The sequence below is a fragment of the Papio anubis genome, chromosome 2 (assembly GCF_008728515.1).
Source record: "Papio anubis isolate 15944 chromosome 2, Panubis1.0, whole genome shotgun sequence".
Classification (NCBI taxonomy): Eukaryota; Metazoa; Chordata; class Mammalia; order Primates; family Cercopithecidae; genus Papio; species Papio anubis.
In genome coordinates this window covers 154,474,215-154,498,594 of record NC_044977.1, presented here as the reverse complement: position 1 = coordinate 154,498,594, position 24,380 = coordinate 154,474,215, and the positions used below count along the sequence as shown (strand labels likewise).

General features: G+C 38.0%; 1 long non-coding RNA gene across 6 annotated transcripts in view; it reads left to right on the top strand.

Annotated features, from left to right (window-relative positions):
* The window catches only part of LOC103882339, a 68,144-nt gene that overhangs the window by 41,313 nt on the left and 2,451 nt on the right, over positions 1-24,380 (top strand). For 4 of the 6 annotated variants that reach the window (XR_001900103.3, XR_001900102.3, XR_644116.4 and 1 more), the window contains 5 exons: positions 8,303-8,429; positions 9,066-9,480; positions 12,126-12,283; positions 14,895-14,950; positions 17,231-19,957. This is a non-coding gene — a long non-coding RNA (uncharacterized LOC103882339). Of the gene's footprint in view, positions 1-8,302; positions 8,430-9,065; positions 9,481-9,518; positions 9,710-12,125; positions 12,284-14,894; positions 14,951-17,230; positions 19,958-24,380 lie in introns of those variants that run through there. The other 2 variants (XR_002520539.2, XR_002520540.2) reach the window with 2 other exon arrangements.

The window sequence follows — 24,380 nt, the reverse complement described above, 5'->3', positions numbered from 1 at the left end:
TATTTTGCAGATAAGCTGCGCTCCCCTCCCACTTTTGGCAAGGGGAGGGAAGATAAAATAAAGGAATTGAAATGATAGAAACTTTGTGTGCTTCTTGTTCTCAGACCTTTCCTTCCCCTGGAGGAGTCTGGGCTGGAACAAGCATGACATCACTGAGTAAATTAATCCTGACCATAGGAGGCAGGGAAGCTTCCACCAGTGCCCTACCACATACAAATGATGGGTTTAAAGGGAGTAAAAAGGCGATTTGAATAGGAAGCACTTAAGAAGCCTCCCTTGTTCTCCACCTCCAGGTCTAATAGCCTCCCAGAGCAGACACAGAGCCTTCTAAGAGAAATGAAAATATCCCTCCTAAACACACGCAAGCACATAACAAAAGCCAAGTTAAGAAGGTTAGCGATTTAGTTGTCTCAGCAACATGTCATCAAATTGAGATGAGCAGGAAACACAGATAACACGAGGAAAAAGGAAAACATCATAAGCCACAAAGAGGGAAAAGCCGGGATGCTGAGGAAAGCAAAGCCAAGCCCTTTTCCTTTCTGTTTCATTAAGGAGAACTTAACTTTGAAACGGCCTCTCAAAAAAGCTAAAATAGAATCTGCTTTTGTGTAACCTGTGTACTCGATGTGTGTTAAGAAATTGTGTTATCAGCATTTCCTGTGTGGTACCACCTTCAAAAGCAACAGTTTTAGAGATGTCCATATAATTCCTCAGAGAAACAAAATGGTGTCATGTTAAAATGAGATTTGGTTTTTTTAGAAGTATTTTATTGGATATTAACAGTATGGGATAAACATACAGAAATGATCAAAGGTAGATCACTCTGCTCACCTGAGTTAAAACTCATAATATTACAGCACAAAATGAGAGAAATGGATATTTTAGAGACTGATTCTTTCTCTGCTCTTAAAAAGTTGTATTCAGAAAATTATTGACATTTGGTTCCTAGGAGAAATAAGTTTGTGATTGTGGAAATGTGAGATCTACGCCCTCAGCCGGGGCTATAACTTGTTGTTGGAACAGCAGAGCAGGGGTAGGAGGAAAATGAAAGGAAGGCAGGAAAAGAGGCTCGAGAGGGTGGAAAGGGTTAGCCTGTTCCATTGGTACACACCTCCAGTTATTCGAAAATGTGTTCTTATGTTGAGTCAAAAATCCACCTCCAAGTAACCTTCCAAATAATTCACTCAGGAGCCATGCTGAACAAACCAGCTTTCTCTGGGCCACAACACTTCTTAAGATATTTGCGTGATAGCACATCTTCCCTTGATCTCTTCTCTGAGCAGGGATTCTAACAGGGTGGTCTCCAATCAGCAATATCAGCATCAACTAGAAACTTGCTAGAAAAGCCCCTCTTTCCCCACCTAGGGGTGGGTCCTAGCAATCTGTGGTTCAGTAAGTCCTCTAAATGATTCTGATGAGTGCTCAAATTTGAGAACCCTGCTCTAGGCTAAGAATCTGTGTTTCTTCAACTCTCCCACCTTAATTCATCCACTTACGTGCACATTCATATATTTAATCATTCATAATCAAGTATTTCTTCCTTCCTCCATAAATATCAGTTTGATATTTGATTCTGTGTTCAGATACTGCTGAGAAAGGGTTTTCTGGAATACGTTTTTCATAATATTGTTTGGTAGAAGTGAGTGACCCTCATTTTTTCCTTTCTGAAAAACCTCTAGTATTTTGGATACTTAGCATCTGCTAGGCCTTATACTCAGGGAAGGCGATCTCCTCCCAGAGCTAGAGGATGAGTCATGATGTATGAGCCAGTTATTGTGGTCTCATTCCCCTTGCCAGGATTGGTTTAGACATGACCATGTGACTCATTCTTGGCCATTGGAATTTGTTCTTATGACTTCATTCCTTTTGTATTTCTTTAATGTATGTTCAATGGACTTTGGGAGAAAAGGCAGACAGATGTATGTGCTTAGTCTTTCATCTTGAACTGGGCTTAGCTGGGCAGTTTTACTTCCAACTTCACCTGGGGTCACTCAGTGGCTGCAGTTACCTAGCAGCTTTACTGGGGCCAGATGACCAAGACGTGTGCTGGTTAGTGCTAGTTGTCAGGTGGTTGTCTGGTCTGTGGGGCTTGGACAGCTCATCTCTGCTCCACGTGGCCTCCCTTCCTTCAATAAATTAGCCTAGGCTTCTTCATACGGCAATCTCAGGGGAGTATTCCAAGAATGCGAGAGAGGAAGCCACAAGGCCTTTTAAAACTTAAGTTCAGAAATCGTGTATTATTTCTGCCACATTCTATTGGATAGAGCAAGTAATAGGGCCAGTTCAGGCTCAAGGGATAGGAAAATAGATTCTACCTGTTGATGGTAGAGCTGCATAGTCATATTGCAAGGGGCATGCACACGGAGAGAATTTTATGACAAATTTTTGCAATTTGGTATTTCAGTACTTAAAACTCTATGAATTTGTTTTTATATAAATAGTATATGCGGGATTGAAAGTATGGAAGCAAAATAAAAAAGAGAATAAAAATATTGTCTCAAATTCTACTGTCAAGAAGTAGCCTAATAACTTCAAGTGAGAATAATTCCAGGTATCTCCTTAAGTGTATAAATGAAATGAAAAATGCTGAATAAATTAATAAAAATTGGGTCTTACTTTACGTTTTTAGAAAAATAAAAAGTATTAAATTGAATTTTTCTTGAATTTAACAGAAGAAAAAGAAACCAAAGAGAAATCAAATAAATTATGGAACTTCAGATAATTTTTTTTTTCCACCAGAGATATTAGATCCTAAAAGTTTTCCCTAAGGTTACAAAATGATTATAAAAAAATTACAAAAGCTGGAGTTTTTTTTTTTAAGATCCATGTTTAATTTTAGACATATTGATTGACTCTCTGCTATGAAAGATAAGGAAATTAAAACTTTTAATCTTCCTCTCACCTCATTTTCCACTCCCCTCATCTTCTGAGTTTTTTAGTAACATTTTTATAAAGTCAGTATAAAGGATTTATATTCTACAATTATAGTTCTATGATTCGATCATTACCATGGTTTAGTTTTATGTCTGTAATTAAGTGAATTTGCTGCTCCTTACCTGTCCTTGTACCACAGCTTCTGCTGTCCCGAATTCTTTATTTTCTAAAATTCTTGTTCAGTTTTGGTTTGCTGGATTTCCTTGTGAAGTTCTTTTCCAGGTGTACTTATAGAGTTTACTCTCTGGGTTCTTGTATACTTCCAAATTTCTGTTGGTTGTCTTCGCATTGAGTTGGCTGGGTATAAAAATTTGATGTCCCACTTTCTTTCCCATAAGACTCTATGAGCATTGCTCCAATGATTTTAAGTATTGAATTTTGCACTGTTTCTTCTATCATAGCTCCCCTATTCATTTTTGATTGACTGAATTTATTATTAGTTAGAACTCTTAGATGTTTTATTCTCCCTGCTCGTTCATGTTGAGAATGTTTGTCTGCTATCTTTATATGTCTGATATTCACTTTCTTATAGGTGATTCTATACTTTTTCGGAGGGTACTGGACGCCCAAATACTTTTTTATTTTTATTTTCTAATAGTGTTGGGTCTCAATAGTGCAAGAAGGTGATATCTTGTCGATAATTCCATACTGGAATTTTCAGGCAGATGGTATTAGTCATTATTTTATTTATTTATTTTTTTGAGACAGAGTCTTGCTCTGTCACCCAGGCTGGAGTGCAGTGGCTTGATCTTGGCTCACTGCAACGTCCGCCTCCCGGGCTCAAGCAATTCTCCTGCCTCAGCCTCCCGAGTAACTGGGATTACAGGCAGATGGTATTAGCTATTTTTTTATAGCAAGGATTATTTTTATGTGTTATATGTCCAAATATATTTTTATTCTGATTGGGGTTCTTTTTCAGGAATAATTTCTGTGTTGGATGACCTTTGTCCATTATATTTATCATCATTTAAGTGCTTTAAAAAGTCATCTTTTTTGCCAAGATTTATTTTTAATCATCTCAATGTCTATTTGATCAATCAGCTATTTATTCTTCAGTCAAGCCTAGATTATTCACTGATGTTTAAAATTGCATTATTAGTTCATTAATAATGTGACTTTTGTCTTTAGGTTATTTCATAGCTATGTAATTTCTCTTTTGATAGCTATATAATTTCTCTTTTCATAGCTATATAATTCCTCTTTTGGTCTTTTGGTCTCATTCTGTTGTTTTAAAATTTCATTTCATGTTGATTCCATATTTCTATTTATTTCTTCATTCTTCCATTCCATCCTTTATATTTATATTCCACCTTCCTTCCCTTCCCCTTCCTTCCTTCCTTCCTTCTCCTTCCTTCCCTCCTTCTTTCCTTCCTTCCTTCCTCCTTCTTCCCTCCTTCCCTCCTTCTTTCCTTCCTTCCTTCTTCCTTCCCTCCCTCCTTCCTTCCTTCCTTCTTCCTTCCTCCTTCTTTCCTTCCTTCCCTTCCTTCCTTCTTCCTTCCTCCTCCTTCCTTCCTTCCTTCCTTCCTTCCTTCCTTCCTTCCTTCCTTCCTTCCTTCCTTCCTCCTTCCTTCCTTCCTTCCTTCCTTCCTTCCTTCCTTCCTTCCTTCTTCCTTCCCTCCTCCACTCATTCTTCATTAAATATTTCATTCCCATCATCATTAATTCCTTCCTTCCCTTCCTTCCTTCCTTCCTTCCTTCCTTCCTCCCCTCCCTCCCTCCCTCCCTCTCTTCCTTCCTTCCTTCCTTCCTTCCTTCCCTCCTTCCTTCCTTCCTTTCTTCCTTCCTTCCTTCCTTCTTTCCTTCCTTTCTCTCTCTTTTTCTCTCTTTCTTTCTTTCCTTCTTCTTTTCCTCTTTTCCAGTTTGACACAGGTCTTGCTCTGCCCCCTCCCCAGGCTGGAGTGCAGTGGTGATCTCGGCTGCCTTCTGCCTCTTGGGTTCAAGCAATTCTCCTGCCTCAGCCTCCTGAGTAGCTGGGACTGCAGGCGCCCGCCACCACACCTAATTTTTGTATTTTTAGTACAGACAGGGTTTCACTATATTGGCCAGGCTGGTCTCGAACTCCAGACCTTGTGATCTGCCTGCCTTGGTGCTCCCAAAGTGCTGGGATTACAGGTGTGAGCCACTGCTCCTGGCCCCTTTTTCTTTTATTATTCCTGTTGATGTGGGCAGCTCTGTTCATTTCTCTCTTTTCTATGATCCAGTGTGTCTGAATTCTCCTTGGCTCCATTCCTTCTATAACTGAGATCTGTTTTTCGCCTCAGCTACAGATTGAAGCTTGGGCAATTGCAGTTTTATTCACTTTTCGATTTTCCCAAGAGCACAGAGCAGGATCTAGGGTGGTGGGTGGAGAAGAATTCTCCTGGGGCGGCATGACCTGGGCTCTAGGCTATCTTCTGGAATTTTATTAAGTACCCTGTTCTGTGTTTACACATTCTAGTCAGTGTGTCTGTTTCCCAGGGAATATTCTGGCTTCAGATTGTCCTCAGAATTCAGCACAGCACCTTGAAAGGCCATTTTCCTTTTTCTCTGGAGACCTCAAGATTCCCCTCTGCGTGCTATGGGGATTTTATTGATATCTTGAGAGTTTTGCCATGATATTTACTTGGCTCAGACCCTATTCTTCTCTTTACACTGGAGGCTGTTGGAGGAAGTCTCAGGATTTTTTTTGATTCACCCTTTCCCCAGTTTGGTTTGAGGAGTTGAGGGCAATGTTACTTTGTAGTGTGCAACTTACAGAGTCACACTAAAAACTTGACTAACTTCTTGGTCACCACTTTTTGAAGTTTTAGGTATTGGGGTTGTTGTTGATGATTTTTTTTGCTGGTATTATTATTGTTTACTAATTTTGGATTATTCCATCAGATATGAGAGGGAGACCCATGTCTGGCTACTTTTTGCCATGTTTACCCTAAAGATCTGACATAACTTTATTTTTACATAGTCATATATGTTGATTGCTTCCTTTGAGATTTTGAAGTGGTGATATAAGGCATTTTCCCTCCCAATTTTTGTTCTCTTCTAGAAAGTGCAGGAAGGCCTCCTTTTACTTCTTAAATCCTGATAATTCCCCAGACACAGTAAAGGTTGGTGATAGCTATAAATAGAAAACAAAACCACAGATTAATGACAGTTATAAAACAATATTAAACAAAGCAAAAAACACCACACAACTTTTATTGAATACCAAAATTGAGCCCAGAGCCAAGATTTTTACATAAATAATATTGTTTAATTTGAGATGAGTAATAGCCTCATTTTTTCAGATCAGTAAAATGAGATTCAGAGACTTTAAATTACTTCGAAGCTCAGGGTCACACAGCTAATAAACACCAGAGTCATACTTTTAATGCAGGCATGTGTTGCTCTAGAACTAAAGTTCCTTCCCAGGACTTCTCCAGGAAAGAGCCTAGAAGAATTCCTGTGCCACTTGATTGGAGGGAGTGCAGAAGGTAGCTGAGACAGCAGCTTTACCAGACAAAGAGAGAACAGAGGGACAGCTCAATCTGTTAGTAAAAATACCAGATTTGTGCTCCCCTCAAAAAACTTAAAGTGCAGTCATCTTTTTGTTTGGGTTTCCAGAGGGAGGCTAATGGAGTTTTAGAGAGGAGAGACTTAGGGATGTGTATACAAATTGTAGGAGACTGTATGAATCACTTACTGTGTAATAAAACCTCAAGTTCAGTGCCTTCAACCACAAATTATTTATTCTCACTCACGCATCTGACAATAGACTGGGGTGGGCTAATCTAGGTCCAACAGGCCTGACTCCAGGTTGGATCCAGGTTTACTCCACTAACCTTTCACCCTACTTACATCAGTGGACTTCCTGGGACATGTTCTTATCATGGTTGCAGTAGAAGTGTAAGAAAGCATGCCCATGCAAGGAAGCACATTGCTTTTGCCCAAGTCATGTTTGCTAACATCTCATTGGACAAAGCAAGTCACATGGCTAAGCCCAGGGTCAAGACCTTCCAGTAGAAGTTAGCAAACTCACTTGGCAAAGGGCATAAGTATGAGGGATGGAGGGTAGAGAATTGGGGTCAATAATTTAATTGACCATAGGACCAGGAAGATTTTTAAAAAGCAGACAAGAAGAATAGCACAAAAACCCTGAGAACTAAAGACATTAAATTGAAAGGTTCTATCTTGTTCGAGGATGTTATCTCTGGAAAAACAAAGTACAGGTTCTACAGCTAACTCAAGAAGCTTTCTAGATGAAACTTGACATTGAATGATGAGGATAGAATGTGGCCTTTATGAAAGTCAGAAATAACTCGTTGTCCTAGAGCCCTATTTACCTCACACACTATTTTGCTAGGCTGCAATCCTAAGGAGAACGAGGATTATTTCTGTCATTTTCTTTGGTATTTTCCTCTCACTTAATTCAGTGCTTGGCATATAACAGGTGTCTGACAGTTCTTTATTGGATGAATGAATAAAATACGGAAGCTGTATTTGGGGAAAATTTTAAGCTTTTTTTTTTTTTTTTTACTTTGGCTTGCATAAAAAATTATGGATAATCTGGCAGTAGTAAGTTGGGACTGAATCAGCATTCAGTGTAAAAATGGGTTCAAAATGTCACTCTCTTCTTGGATCAGAAATCTCACAATTTGCTGAGCATTAATAAAGAATTAACCTTGGAAAAAATGTGTGAGGAGGATGTGGCCTCAAATTGATCCAGAGAAGAGTTTAAAAAACGAAATGGAGAGCAAGCCCTTTTCCAGATTGAAGAAAGAACCATCCAGGGACCTCCTCTCACAAACCAGATGGCAGTCTCCAGTTGGCTGCCCTGGAGATACTGAAATTGGAAATACTCCGTAGCCAAGCAGACCCACCCACCTGCAGGTCTGTGGGAGGCCCTGTTTGCTAAGGTTTGTAATTACCTCCCAACTGAGTCTTTGTGTGGCAATATAGCTGGCAGAGCTGAAGCTACTACAGCATTTTCTGTATTAATTTGAAATCGCCTCAAATCATATTATTTTATAGATGTAAAGACATAATGCTGGCTAAATCAACATTTAGGCCCCGAGTTTTGTTTTTTTTTTGGATAGTATGGTAATGGTGGTGGTGGCAGGGAGGTGAGGAAGTTATACAAACACATCTTACTTGCACTTTCCAGTATCATTGGTGGTGATATGACTTTGTCTACCTTTTTGGAGAGCAGGTTGATTATGATGATCAAAATTTTAAATGTGTACTACCTTTGGCACCAGCAGGGCCCTTTCCGGGAGGGCTTTGTGGACCATGTTAAGCCATCTTGTCTATACGTTAAGAGTACCGGGAAGCTATTATAATGTGTTTAAAGCAAGAATGGCTGGATTTTGGGGATTGGTGATCTGTGATCTGATTAGATTTCTACTTTGAAAAGGTACCAATTGAGAGACAACTGTAGAAGTGCAGATGAGAGAAGATGGGAACTTGGACTGAAGTGGTGGCAATAATGGAAAGGAGGGGTACATTTGAGTGAATTCTGGAAGAAAATTTACCAGGATTTGGTAATTATTGGATCTGGGGAGATGTCAAGGAAGGCAGCTAAATTTTTATCTAGATGGGTGATGATTCTCTTCACTCAGATGGGTTTGCTTTTGGGCTACAAAATACTATGCTCTTACAAGCAGGAGCTAAATGATGAGCACATCTGGACACATAGAGAGGAACCACACACACTGAGGCCTATTAGAGGGTGGCGAGTGAGAGGAGGGAGAGGATCAGAAAATAACCAGTGGGTACTAGGCTTAATACCTGGGTGATGAAATAATCTGCACAACCACCCCCCACGACACACGTTTACCTATGTAACAAAACTGCCCTGTACCCTGAACTTAAAGTAAAAGTTTAAAAAAGAAGTACTATGCAGCTATTAATAAGGACAAGTAGATCAATCTTTCAAATTATTCATACACGAACGAAAGTGATGTAATTGAGTGAGAAAATTAGATTGTAAAGTAGTAGAAATATTTTAGAGTATGCTAACATCTACCTTCCTATCAATTTTTATATGCTTTGAAAGAGTTTGTGAATATCAGCACCAAGTTAATAATGGCATTCACCTCTAGAATGTGGGTAGAATTATGGAGAAGTTTTACTTCCTCCTTAATATATTTTTGTCTTACTTGGTATTTGTATAACAGGCATGCTATAATTTGACAGTATCCCAGTAGCTGACCAGAAGAAAAGTCAGAAAGACTGAGAACTGAATATTTAAGGGTCAGTCCTTCTAGGGACCTAATGGAGCCTGAGGGAATGCAGAACCACCAGCTCCAGCTCAGAAGCCAGTGTATGTAGAGGAGCCAGCGAAAGGAAAAGCAGCTTTGGAAGAAATGCCCAGGGCTTTTACCTGTGCCAAACAAACCTGTGGGTATGAATCAACAGTGTCCCTGGAGTGTATATAATCCAGTATAGTGCGGTAAGAGCTGTGTGGATGTGGAGCTGCAGCCAGTCTGCAGGGTGGCAGAAGAAGGAAGAAGGATGACCATGTGTCTCTGGTGCATGAAATGTTCAAAATGGGGAATAAAACCTGAGCAGGCAGAAATGAAAACTTGAAAGGTATCTGCAGTTTATGTTTCTGTTCTGTTTTTCTGAAGTTCTATCCATCTCTGCATGGAGCCACAAACCACAGAGACATTGTACCCATCAGTTAGACTGCTTGTCAAGGATGCCTGCAGTCAGCCCAAATGTGAGATGTTTAATCCTCTAATTATAGATGACTCCAGTAGCAACAGGCACTCTGAGCCCCCAGCCAGGATCACAAGAGACAAAATCCTGACTCCTTCAGGTAAATCCTGTGATTACCCAGCACAGGAAAAAAGTGGGATCTGAAGGGTTCTTTATTGCAAGTCTGCATGAGCACTGGCTTTCTGAAGCCTGGCTTCACAGGCTCCATGTGGTGCCCATCAGCTCAGTCTTTCTTCACCACACAACCCAGACCATGCTGTTCAACCTGCCAACCAATTTGATGTATGAGCTGCAATTAATCATCATTTAATTTTCAACCCTGAGTATTTAATGCAGCATAGTGCAGTGTAGTCTCTTGGGTTTGAATCCAGCCCCACCACTTTACCTAGCTGTCTGAGATTTGAAAAATTATTCCTGGTGCCTCAGTTTCCTCATCTGCACAATGATGTTAATTACTAGTACCAATGTGAATATTGAAGGAGTTACATGTGAGACTCTTAGGGTTGTGTCTGCAAAGAGTAAGCACTCAGTAAATGCTAATCATTTATATTTGTTGTATTCTGATTAGTGTTAGAAGTCTTCAGAGTAAATCAATTCCACATCAACCACTGCCTATCCTTTTAGTATTTAAGCATATAGGGAGGGTCCTCCAATATTTTGGAAATGAGGAAAATAAGGTTTTCCTTTGAGAAGGAAACAAAAAGATAAATACATAGTAGATCACAACAAAGTCACCTCAAAGTGGTGGAATGGCTCCCAGGCAAGCAGGGCTCAACTGTAACCACTCATTCATTCATTCATTCATTCATTCATTCAATGACTTCTGAGTGCCTACCATGTCTCAGGCATGAAGCTGAGTGCTAGATGTAATTTGGGACTTGATGCTTGACTTCATGGACCTTACCAGCCAGTGGGGGAAACCAGCAATAAATGAGACTGAACAAATTGCATTAGATATTATAAAGAAAAGAAAGAGAATACAATTAGAAGGTGGGTGGGAGGTTGGCTGTATAGTATTCCATTGTATGGCTATAACATGCACTATTTGACGTTTCTATTGTTGGTGGACATTATGGATTTTTTTTTCAATTTCTTTTGTGATTGTGAAAAATGCTGCTATGAACATTCTTATATATGTGTTCTGGTATACAGAGGCAGTTTTAATAAGTCATAATTTTCTACAAATTTGTCCATTCAGGGTGGTGGGACCCGTGCACTCATGGATGTATGCAATAAGGGAGTTCACTGTGGAAAATTTTTAAGCAAAAGTACAATCAATGAAAATGTCAGCAATTCCAAATAATACCCCAACATCTTTTGGGTTAAGTTCTAAAATAATGGCTGAGATTTCTGTTGCATCTTCATGATATGTGTGTAAGCTTCAAATTGGCATTAAAAAAAACTTATTCTTTAAAACACACTACATTCTATGTAAAAATTAATTTGGAGAATTCGTAATTATAGAGTTAGCTCTTGAAACACTTGGACTCAGCTATACACCTTTGTTTCTGGGGTAAGTTTATACAGTTGGGAATTATTGGAGCTTACCTGCTTTGGGTGCAGGTAATATATCTAAGTCTTGTGTTACTACATGTTTCTGGGCTTCAAGTGTATGTTAGAAATTAACAGTGATAGCACAGCGATTAGAAAAACAAAGAAATATAACTTGAATTACATAAATTCTATCATTCTGTGACCACTTGGTGTTTTCAAATATCTGTATTGATATTTGAAAGTGGCTAGAATGGATCCTAAAGAAACAAAGGCATGGACAGCATTGCAATTTCTGAAATTTGTTGTGAGGTGAGATTTTTATGAATAGCAGCCGAGTTCAGTATTGTATTTAATACTTTTTCTAATGACTTATATATCTATTCCTTCATATAGAAGATACTTTTCAAAATTAAAATAAATAAAATAGATGTTTTGGTCAACTGAGTGAAATAGATTGACAAATCTGGCCAGATTGTCTATGGACATGAATATATGGAGAAGATAAATTTCGATAAAGTCATTGAGAAAATTACAGAAATTTAGGCTCAAAAATGGAAATTATGATATGTGTATCCATTACTATGACAGATAAATAAGTAAGCATAGGTATTTTCCTTTTAAAAATACATTAAGGCAACTGAGCACAGTGGCTCACACCTATAATCCTAGCACCTTGGGAGGGCGAGGCTGGAGGATTACTTGAGTCCAGGAGTTTGAGACCAGCCTGGGCAACATACAGATATCTCATCTCTACAAAAAAACCTTTAAAATTAGTCAGGCATGGTAGTGCATGCCTATGGTTCCAGCTACTCAAGAGGCTGAGTTGGGAGGCTGGTGTAAGCCTGGGAGGTCGAGGCTGCAGTGAGCCATGATTGCATCACTGCATTCCAGCCTGGGCAACAGAATAAGACCCTGTCACAAACAAACAAACCCAAAACCAACACAACATTAAGGCAACTGAAAAGCATTACTCCATTACTTTTTCATCCTTTTTCTCTTTTTTTTTGGTTTTCCTTCCCTAGACTCAAAATATACTTCGAAATTACTAAATTCGTGTCTTCAGGATAGTCCAGGAACAGGAATTTAAAAATAATTAAGACAACATAAGATAACATCTACTGTGAAACATACATCCATTTAAAAAGTATTTGATCCAGTTTTCATCCTTTTTCTATAACAGGTATTTTATTACATTTTTCAAACTTACGTCTATGTTTACTAGCATACAAAATTTAATAAAAAAATTTCGCTTTGCTTTTTTCCCATTATTATTACTTGTTTGATTATGTGATTATTCCTGAAAATAATTTTGTTGAATAGAAGATGAGAATGTTAAAAGTTATCTGCTCTGGGTGTCAAAGATGCCAGATATATTATGGTGTTCATTTCATTTATGTTTTCAAATTTATAGGTATTAAGTTGCTCAAATTTTTCTCTTATCTGTTAGATGTCTTCAACATTTATCTACATGGATTTCCTTTTCATTCCCACTGTGAGTTACTTGTCCCATCTCTTATTCCAAATAATCAACTTTGGCTTTGCTTCCTCTTTCATATGTCTGTCCCATATCATTGATTTCTGTTATTCCCTCTTCCAATTTTTTCTTCCCTTTTTATCCTAACTTTTTGAGATGGATGCTTAAATCAATTTTTTTCTTTACTAATAGATACATTTTAAAGCTTATATTTACTACAAGTTGGTCAGAGTATAGTATTTTCACTGTCGTTTAGCTCTAAATGTTTTAAATTTCCATTATTTCTTCTGTGACCTATGATCGATACATCTTACTTTCCAAATGTTTGAAAACTTAAAAATTATTTTCACAGTGTTTCTGATTTAGTTGCATTGTGCTGAGTCCTCGGAAATTTGTTGAGACTTGCTTCATGGTCCATTATATGGTCTATTTTTGTAAATATATATGTATGTTTGCAAAAAGCGGTATATTCTGCAGCTGTTGGGCACACCATTCTCTAGATGTCTATTTGATCAGGTTTATTGATCCTTTTCCTAGTGTTATTATAATAAAACACCTTAGACTGGGTAATTTATAGAGAACAAAAATTAATTTTCTCCCAGTTCTGGAGGCTGGGAATGCTAAGATCAAGGTGCTGGTAGATTGGGGCTGTCTGGTGAGGGCTTACTTTCTGTTTTCAAGATGGTGTATCTTGCTACATCCTCATATAGTCAAAGAGGTGAAAAAGAGATGAATGCTGTGTCCTCACATGGCCAAAGGAGTAGAAGGGCAAAAAGGGAAGAACTTGCTCCCTCAATCCTTTTTATAAAGGACTAACCCCATCCATGAGGGCAGAACCCTCATGGCCTAATCACCTTCCAGATACCCCACCTCTTAACACCATCACCTTAGGGTTTCAGTTCCAACATGTTAATTTTGGAGGGATATATACATTCAAACAATAGCAATACTGTTTTTTGAATCTTCTATATCCTCGCTAGTTTTTATCAGCATATTCTATAAATTACTGAAATAGAGGTGTCAAATCTTACAAATTGTGTGTGTTTATTTTTCCATCTCTCTCTCTTTTTTTTTTGAGACGGAGTCTCACTCTGTTGCCCAGGCTGGAGTGCAGTGGCTTGATATTGGCCCACTGCAAGCTCTGCCTCCTGGGTTCTTGCCATTCTCCTGCCTCAGTCTCCCAAGTAACTGGGACTACAGGTGCCCGCCACCACACCCAGTTAATTTTTTTTTTGTATTTTTAGTAGAGATGGGGTTTCACCATGTTAACTAGGGTGGTCTGGATCTCCTAACCTCATAATACGCCCACCTCGGTCTCCCAAAGTGCTGGGATTACAGTTGTGAGCCACAATGCCCGGCCTTTCCATATCTTCTGTTAATTTTGCACTATCTATTTTAGGCCATGTTATTAAATGCACATAAATTTAAAAATTATTTTGTTTTTTTCATAAATTGAACCTTTTTATTGTTAGGAAGTGATAGTCCTCACCTCTAGAAATGATCTTTGCCTCAAATTCTATTTTATCTGATATTAATATAGCAATATCATCTTTCTTTTTATTTGTATTTTCATGCTACCTTTTACTTTCAACTTTTCTATATCTTTATATTTTATGTGTCTTTTGAAAACTGTATGTAGTTGGATTTTATGTTTTTCTAACTTCATTTTTTCCTTAATTGAAGCATTGTTGATTTATATTAATTGTAATTTCAGATATATTTGGAATTTTTATGCTATACATTTTCTATATCAATTTTATTCTTGTTCTTCTCTGTTTAGTTTTACTATATTTGTTCCACCTCTTAATTGTTTTGTGTATTATGTGCTCTATTTATGTTATTTTAGAAGCTACTCTGGAAATTACAAAAATGTATCTTTAAATTATAAAAGAACAAATTTAAGAAATAACTGTTATCCATCTTCCAAATAACCTTAGAACATTATAACTCCATTTATCATATTTTTTATTTATATATATTTGCTATCTGGTAATAATGCTCTTTGAATTTTTAACACTATTAGGCATTGTTATTTAGCTGATTTACACAATCAATGTTTATTTTCAATTCCCATATATTTTTACTCAGTTTTCACTTTATACACACTTATACCTCAGATCTTCAATCTGGGATCAGTTGTTTACAGCATGTCCTTCAGAATTTTTTTTTTTGGTGAGGGTATGCTGCTGATGAACTTTTCAAAAGCATTTTTCTGAAATATTTTTATCTTCTCTCTTCAAATATATTTTTACTGAATGTAGAATTCTACCTTTTTCTTCCCATCACGACTTTAAAAAGATATTCAATTGTCTTTTAGCTTCCATTGTTGATGTTCAGAAGTCAGTTATCCATCTAAATGCTACTTCTTTGCAGGTAATCTCTCCATTTTCATAGACTGCAATTATGATTTTCCCTTTATCTTTTTTAAAAAATAGTTTCTATGATTTGGGCTGGGTATAGTGGCTCATGCCTGCAATCTCAGCACTTTGGGAGACTGAGGTGGGAGGATTGCTTGAGGCCAAGAGCTTGAGACCAGCCTAAGCAACATAGAAAGACTCCATCTCTACAGAATAATTTTAAAAAGAGTTTCTATGATTTGTATAAAAGGTGAATTTCTTTTTATTTATCCTTTTTGGAATTCTCTAGGATCTTTGAATCTGTGGATCTTTGCCTTCAATCAGTTTTAAAAATTCTTAGGCATTCTCTCTTTGCAAATTCCCTCTGTCCCTTTTTCTTCCATTTTTCTGAGCTTTAAATTTGGATTATATTTTATTTTTAGAAGTTCTATTTAGTTTGTTTGTAAATCTGTTATAATGCTTTTTATAGTGTTTTGTTCCCAGCAGATATTTTCAAGTTTGTCATTTATGGGCAATTTATCAATTTACCATTGTAAACATGATAAATAGCTATGGTAAACATCATCATTTAAAAATTGTGTCTGACAGCTGCAACATTTGAATTGTGTGGATCTGTGTCTGCTGTCTCTGGTTTCTCTTAGTTATTGAATATATTCATATTATCTTGTATTCTTATAGGCCTGGTAATTTTTGATTGCAAACTGGTCATTGATTTGCAAACATAATTTGTGGAAGTTCACTGAGGGCTAGAATAGATGTGTTCACCTTTAGAGAGACTTTGTGCTTGCTTCTGCCAGTGGCCTAAATACCCTACCCTTTACAACCACCACAAAATAAGTTCATAGATAAATGTGCAAGAGGGCCTATAGTGTCCCACTTAAATTCCCTCCAGTCCCTCCTACTGGCTTTGTGTGTTTATGCCCCAGATTTGCTGGTTTGTAGCTAATAGCTGGGACCTATAATATTCTTCAGCGGATTGTGTTTGGACTGTTGGGTCTAATTTGCCCATTGAGATAGCTGAAAGTTTCTGGGAGCACAACCTCTCAGAGCTGTCTATAACCAATGACTGCTTGGTACTAGAGTACCTAGTAGTTGATATCCTCTCAGGAAAGCCTGTAGTCAATGATTGCTTGGTGAAGGAGTACAGAAGCCCAGCTCCCTTGTCTGGAAGTGGGAAAACCTTGACATGCAATTTATACATGAGAGCTTCCTGCAGGATCAGGCTGAAGCTGGGATTCACCTGAATTTTCTCCCTAGCTTGGCTTCTTCTTTTTTTCCATTATGCTTCCCCTAGTCACCAGTTTCTCCTGAGAGTGCTTTCCTAACAAATCACTTGAATCGAATCCTTGCTCAGGGTCTGCTTTTTGAAGAACCTGATTGAAGATAAGAACTGCCTACAGCTAAAACCTACCAGAGATAGCTTCTTTGATTTTTTTTCATTTTTGATCTGCTTAGCAAGGCAGCTGTTTCCACCATTCCCAGTGGGCAGGTCTAGCTAGATCTGATTTTTCTCTTTTCTTGAAGGTGTATCTTTCTGGCATCTCAAGTTAATATAAGGAAAGTCTCGAATAACACTCTATACCTGGATGAATTCTGGACTTTGGCCTTTCTCTCTTACTCCCCCTGTCTCTGCCCAAATGGTGACCCAGAGAACAAGCATTTATGTTATCTGCAATCCCTCTTTGATGCTCTGGCATGTTGCTAATGTTGTTGGCTACAACTGGAGTACATTTCCCCGTGCCTCTAGCAGTTAGTTGGAACCTCTGACTGAGTCCTGGCCAATGGAATGTGGGTAGAAGTGATAGATTCCTAATCTAAACCTGGCCCCTAAAATACCTCCATGTGATTGCTATAATTTGGATGCTTATACTCCCCACCCCCAAATCTCATGTTGAAATTCGGTCTCCCATGTTGGAGGTGAGGCCTAATGGGAGGTGTTTAGGTCATATGGGCAGATCCCTCATCAACGGCTTGGTGCTATCCTCATGCTAATGAGTGCATTCTTACTCTGTCAGTTCCTATGAAAGCTGGTTGTTAAAACGATGCTGGCACCTCCTCCACCCTCTCTCTTGCTCCCTTTCTTGCTGTGTGATCTCTGGACATGCCAGCTCCCTTTCACCTTCTGCCATAAGTGAAAGTAGCCTGTGGCCATAGCCAGATACAGATGCCCAAACTTAAACTTTTCCAGACATCATAATCACGAGCCAAATAAACAGTTTTCTTTATAAATTACTTCTTTATAGCAACACAAACTAAAGCAGCGATTCTCCATGTATTTGCTTTTCTGTTGTACCAGGTGGATACAGATGATTTAATGAAGGACTCGGGCTCTAGGAGTGAGTGACAGAACTCACAGACAAAAGAAGCTTGGTTTCCTGAATGACTATGTGGAAGCACAGTTGTCTCCACCAATCCCGACCATCAGATTATGATGGGAATAAGAAATAAATCTTCATTGTTCAACCTGCTAAAAATTGGGGACATTTATTATAGTCATTAGCAAATCCTGAGTAATCACCTACTATTTTTTGGTCACTGGTGATTTTCTTTGTGCCACCAGTGTCTATCCCTCAACTCTAGCATTCTGAGTTATGAAATCATTTATTTATTTAACATTTATTGGGTGCCATCCACTATTTAAATAAATTTATTTAACATTTATTGGGTGCCATCCACTATACTGGGGATACAATAGTAAATAAAAAGCAATCCCTCCTCTCATGACACTTACATTGTGTATGGCCATTTATTTGCCGTGATAGAACTTTTCTTATTGTTTAATGAACAGTGAACAGATTTATCTATTTATCTGAGGTAAGAGCTTTCCTTTTCTTTACCACTACAGTTATTTTCTTCTATTTAGTATCTGTTACCCTTAGCTACTTTTATTTTATACAGAAAGGTTAATTTCAGAGTAGTCAGACTGTTTCCACCGTTTTATTACACTGAGGTTGAATCCACTTCAAATGTACCTCCATTTACTTCTTTTCTATTCTTGTAATCATGCAATCTCTGAATTTTACCTTGTTTTTTTTTTCTTTAAATTTTTGTTTTTGTTTTGGTCTTTGCTGTGGTCTTGACGAAATTCCATTGACTTTGACTGTCCTGTATGCTAATTTTATTTATTTATTTATTTCCTATTTAAATAGACTACTTTTTTAGAGCAGTTTTGAGTTCACAGAAAAACGGAAAAAAAGGTACAGAGCTATCCCATATACCTGCTGACCACATACATGCATAGCTCCCCCCCATTATCAACATCCTGGGCCAGTGGTACATTTGTTAACAACTGACGAGCCTACATTGACACATCATTTTCACGCAAGGCCCATAGTTTACATTTGGTTCACTCTTGGTTTTGTACATTCCATGAGTTTGACCAATGTATAATGGCATGTATCTATCATTATAGCATCATATAGAATAGTTTCACTGCCCTAAAAATCCTCTGTGCTTTGCCTATTCGTCCCTCCTTCCCCCTACTCCTTGGCAACTAAGATCTTTTTACTGTCTCCACATTTTTGCCTTTTCCAGAGTGTCATATAGTTGGAATCATACAGTATGTAGCCTTTTCTGATTGGCTTCTTTTACTTTGTAATATGCATCTAAGATTCTTCCATGTCTTTTCATGGCTTGAAAGCTGATTTCTTTTTAGTGCTGAATGATATTTCATTGTACGGATATACCACAATTGATCCACTCACATATTGAAAGATGGCTTGATTGCATATATGTTTTGAAAACTATGAAGAAAGCTGCTATAAATATCCATGTGCAGATTTTTGCATGGACATCTACTTTTAATTCCTTTGACTAAATACTAAGGAGTGGAATTACTGGATAATATGGTAAGAGTATGTTTAGTTTTGTATGTACATACAGCATGAAAGCTCCTGTTTCTCTGCATCCTCACTAGCACTTGGTATTTTCAGTGTTTTTGGATTTTGGCCATGCTTATAGATGTGTAGCAGTATCTCTTTGTTTTAATTTGCATTTATTAAATGACATGTGATGTGGAGCATCTTTTCATATGCTAATTTGCCATTTATAAACTTTCTTTGGTGAAATATCTGTTCAGGTCTTTTGCCCATTTTAAAATCAGGGTATGCTGAGGGATAGACACAGGTAGTGTGAGAATAATGTCTCTGGAAGTGTTGTTTGGGGAGACATATATGAGTGATAAGCCCACTACTTTTCCTTTAATTGACATGCTGTCCACACTTAAGCCAAGCTTACCTTTCTCCCTCCTTGAGCAAAGGGGAGTCAGTCAGTCTCTATGACATCCACTTAGCCCTAAATCAAGCCAAACTGAAGACTTTTCAGTAATGTGACCCATTAAGTTCTCTTGTCAAAGTCAGTCTGGAAAGATAATGAGAGTGCCCGTCTCTTTCTAACTATACCCTGCTATGTTGCTTCTCTTTGGTTAGGAAGACACAAAACATGTTCAGGAGAAATAACCCTTGGGGGAAACTGCATGGTTGTAAAGCCCTCACTCAGTCACCCAGATGCATTATCTATATAATATCAAGCAGTAACGTAACTGGCAATATAAGAACCAATAACCAGTTCTAACCAGGTCCTCGTTCTGTCACTTACTAGTTACGCAGCTGGGGTCAGGCTGTTTCCCTCTAATGCTCTCAGTCTCTTCCTGCAAAATAAATACTCTTAACACTGTAGGGCCAAGATCATGGCCTCTCTTAAATTATGAAACTTTTCTGAGTATCTACGCTGGAATTTTTTCCTGAGAGCTAATTCATAACTTTTGAATCAAATTTGGGGCTTGTGATTTCGGACTTAAACTCTAGCATATAAACTCTTTATTGTCTGTTTCTGTGCTGCCCACCAGCTTTCTGTATCTCAACAAATGTTTTAGCAATTTATAGACAATATCAGAGTTCCACTCTCTCCTGTCTAATGTTGAATATGTTCTTAAAAAAATTATTGGCTGGGCTTGGTGGCTCATGCCTATAATCCCAGCACTTTGGGTGGCCTAGGTGGGTGGATCACTTGAGGTCAGGAGTTTGAGACCATTCTGGCCAATGTAGTGAAACCCCGTTTCTACTAAAAATGCAAAAGTTATCCAAGCGTGGTGGTGCATGCTTGTAATCCCACCTACTCAGGAGGCTGAGGCGGGAGAATCACTTGAGCCCGGGAGGTGGAGGTTGCAGTAAGTTGAGATCATGCCACTGCACTCTATACTGGGTGACAGAGTGAGATATTGTCTGAAAATAAAATCTTTAATTTTTAAAAAAAGTTTTATTAGGGTAAGTTTTCTAGGGGAGTGGGTCCTAGGAAAAGCCAGAGTGCTTGGGCAGCAGGCAAAGACCAGTTCTGTCCTGTGTGGAAGAGGCCTCCGATTGACCTCTTTATAGCACACAGAAAAAAATGTGAAGTTGAAATCTCAGATAGGAAAGCTCCACATTTCCAGAATATTTGGGAAAGAGTGGGTTTTCTTCAAAGTCCAAAAATCTTGACAAGAGCTCTGATGAATGCTGTGTCGATCTTCACCCCTCTCATAAGGAGCAGCCTATGGTGAGCACTTCTGAGAAAATGAAACCTAATGTCTTAGGAGAATATGCACAATATGATGCAAATGCAGTTCTCATCAGAGTCACTGCTTGCTGAGCTGACAGTGTATCTCATGCATTGGGTTAGGGTTTTGCTGCTGAATTCTTCACCCAGATACGGTTGATCCTGTCAAGTACAGAAAAGTGGATATTTTATTTGGAATTCTATAACCTTCCAAAAGGGAATAGATCTATGAAGAATCATTCTAAATTTTTCTTTTTTCTGGAAGCTCCTACTTATTACTGATTATAAACCTTATGGGGGGACATGTAGGGGAGAAAAAGGAGAAAGAGAGGGAGGTAGGAAAGGAGAGAGAGAGAGGGAGAATGAACATAAAACAGCACACTCACTTATCAAGAGGTTTGGACCATGGCTGATTTGAAATATTACTAACCTTGCATTTTCAAATTTGATGCACAACAACCAAGATGCTAATACTTTCCTTAGTTTAGAAAAAAAATCCTTTTACCCATCTCTTCTAGCTGAAGATTAGGAGAGAGGCTTTAAGAAGATTTAAAAAAAAAAAAACCCAACTTCTGAGCAGCGGAAAAAATGGTTTGTGATTCAGGGGCTTCGGGCAATTCATCATGGAAATTGGGTTTCTTAGCAGACATCGTGTGAATCCTTTCGTCCCTGTCAACTTTTTAATACATTACATTGAGAATGTAAATCGTGTTGGTGAGGGGGAGCAAAGAAAAAAAAGGAGCAAGAGAAAAGAGAAAGCTTCTTCATTTTGGATTTAGAAGGGAGGAAGCAAGGCCTGTAATTCATATTAACTAAATAATGAAAAAACTGTATAAATACATAGATATGCAGGTATATCTGGGAAGGAAGTGGGGAGAAGTGAGTGAGACAGTAAAATTGAAATCATTTTATCCTTTCGAAAGGTCTTTAATGGGTACTCCTTATAATTTATTTTTATTTCCTTCAGTTTTTATGCTTTCACTTTTATTTCTTTAGCTATATGAATCAACTTACCTCTCCCTCCGCCAAAAAAGCAGAGAACAAAGACTTGAGGTCAGAGTTTCCATGACTGAGCAAATGAGAAAAAGAGAACAAATCTAATGCCTCCTTAATAGGGACTGTTTGGTAGGAGGGCTGGAGTTCTAGCCCATTTCTGTCACCATCAGGGTTGGGCAGAGCCCTTGGCTGGCCTCCTCACTACCCAAATGCTGCCCAACTTCATTCATTGTTTATTCTGAAAGTGTTTCATTTGTTCTAACTTCGTGGCTCACTTCCACTCAGGACTGTTGGGGATACTGCTTACTGGTTCTGTAGAATGTTCTTCTGCCTATCTTTCCCTTAGCATAAGTTTGGCCCCCATATGGGTTTCTTACCCAGATTCATTACAGAATTCCTTTTGTATTCGCCTTTTTAGACCATGTCTCTCTGGTCTTCTGGAGACTGGAGAGTTTCAGTCCAATGAATTTCATTAATGAATGCAAGGGTTCAGCTGCACTGGGCATCACCAGAGCCAGGAAGGATAGTTCTTCTAGGGCCATTTTCCTGTTGGTGTTTCTGACAAAGGGGAAAGATACGAGGGAGGACGTGAAATCTAATTCTGTAACTTCTTTCTTCCCATGCCCCCAGCACCCAATTCAGTCTCATGCACACAGGCAATCATGCATTGTCTATCCAGCAATCTAGTCTGCTTTTGAAATGCAGTTGGAGACCGGCTTCCTTTTGATTTTGTTCTGTACAATTAGGTAGCCAAGTGGGGCAGTGGCCTGAAATCTCGCTTTGGCTTTAGACCTCACTTATTTTCAACCAATATTCCTTTCCCTCTTGTTATTGAACAAAAAGCCAAAAAATCAAAATAAAAGAAGCTTTTTCCTAGAAATTGATGGAGAATCCTATGGAAAAATATATCAGAAAGTTGTGAAAAAGAGGGAGAGGTGCCACCTCCTTTGTGATGTTCAGAGGTCATAATGGAATAAAACGAAGACTGAATCCATTCTTACTCAAGTGGAAAATGAACTGATTGAATTTACTTAAAAATTAATAAAAATGTATTTTTATCAATATAATATAGTTAAATATTACTAACTATTGAAAAAATATCCCCCAGCTCCTTTACCCTTGAAGATGTTTCTTCTGTTATTTTCGTCTGCACATGTGAACACCGCGGTTACTCTCTTCTTTTTTCATTGATCCATTTCACATAGTATCCACTCACTTCTGTTGTGGTAGTTAGACTTAGCTTTCTTCACTTGCTCCCTATGTCACTACCCCTCACCCTTCCAAAATAGTTATATCATAATAGTCAGTGTTGACATTTTGATGAATCTGCAGATATTGTTCACAGCTGAGCACAGTAGGGTATGGGTACCATTACTACATTTGTTTTCTCCTGCAACATTTTGTTTTTCTTAATAACTGTATCTAACCTTTTCAAACACAGTAGGTATCTAGCAATTCCTCAGTCCTCTATTGTGCTGTCTCAGGATTAATTGCTCCAAGCCTGCTGAAGGAGATTATTCTGGAATTTTCTTTTCCTTTACTTCTGAGCTGAGTCCCTTCTTCCCTAGATTCCCATATCTTTCTTTTTTGTTTTTATGTTTTGGTTGACTCCCGCATGTAGCCAAAACATGTCCTCTATTAGTTTCTTAAGTTGCAGGAGGGAGGTGTAAATAGAAACAATTTTGGACTCTGTCTGATATATTTATTTTACCCTTATGATTAGTTCACGCACAACCATGCACGATTGATGGTTTGGTTATTTATTGAATTCTAGGTTGAAAACCTTTTCCCTCAGACGTTTGAAAGCATTGCCCACTTTTCTCTAGCATTCAGGTTTGTTGTTGGAAACTAGAATGTTGTTTGGATTTTTATTTCTTTCAGTGTGATACGGTTTTTAAATTTCCCTGGAATATTTTAGGATGTTCTATTTAACTCCAAATTCTAAAACATGATGATACGTGCTTTTCATTCTTGAATGGTGCTGATCAGTGGACCTTTGTAATCTGGAAACTCAAATTTTTATATAGTTTTTCTGAGAATATCTTCTATTTTCATTTTGCTCTGTCTAGATATCCTAGATTAATTCTCTACTTTTCTTATTCATTTTCTCATACTGTTCTTTATTTTTTGCTCTGTTTTCTGGGAGAGTTTCTTGACTTTACATATATTAATTTTGCTATCATATATTTTTGTTATTATAAATTTTCTGTGCTTTTTTCCCCCAAAATCTTTCTAGTTCTTTGTTCCTTTTCCATTGGATAACTTTATTATAGATAATAACTTCCATCTCTCTCTTTTTTTGGTGTAAATTTAGGATGTGCAAGTGCAGTTTTGTTACATGGATATATTGTGTAGTGGTGAAATCTGGGCTTTTAGTGTAACCACCACCCAAATAGGGTACATTGAACCCATTTGGTAATTTCTCTTTCCTCACCCCTACTTCCACCCTCCTACCCTCTCACCCAACTTCTATATCCCTGAGACTGTTTTCTTCAAGTTTTCTTCTGTACCAGTGCTTTTGTTTTGTTTTTTCTTGACTTTACATATATTAATTTTGCTATCATATATTTTTGTTATTATAAATTTTCTGTGCTTTTTTCCCCCAAAATCTTTCTAGTTCTTTGTTCCTTTTCCATTGGATAACTTTATTATAGATAATAACTTCCATCTCTCTCTTTTTTTGGTGTAAATTTAGGATGTGCAAGTGCAGTTTTGTTACATGGATATATTGTGTAGTGGTGAAATCTGGGCTTTTAGTGTAACCACCACCCAAATAGGGTACATTGAACCCATTTGGTAATTTCTCTTTCCTCACCCCTACTTCCACCCTCCTACCCTCTCACCCAACTTCTATATCCCTGAGACTGTTTTCTTCAAGTTTTCTTCTGTACCAGTGCTTTTGTTTTGTTTTTTCTTGA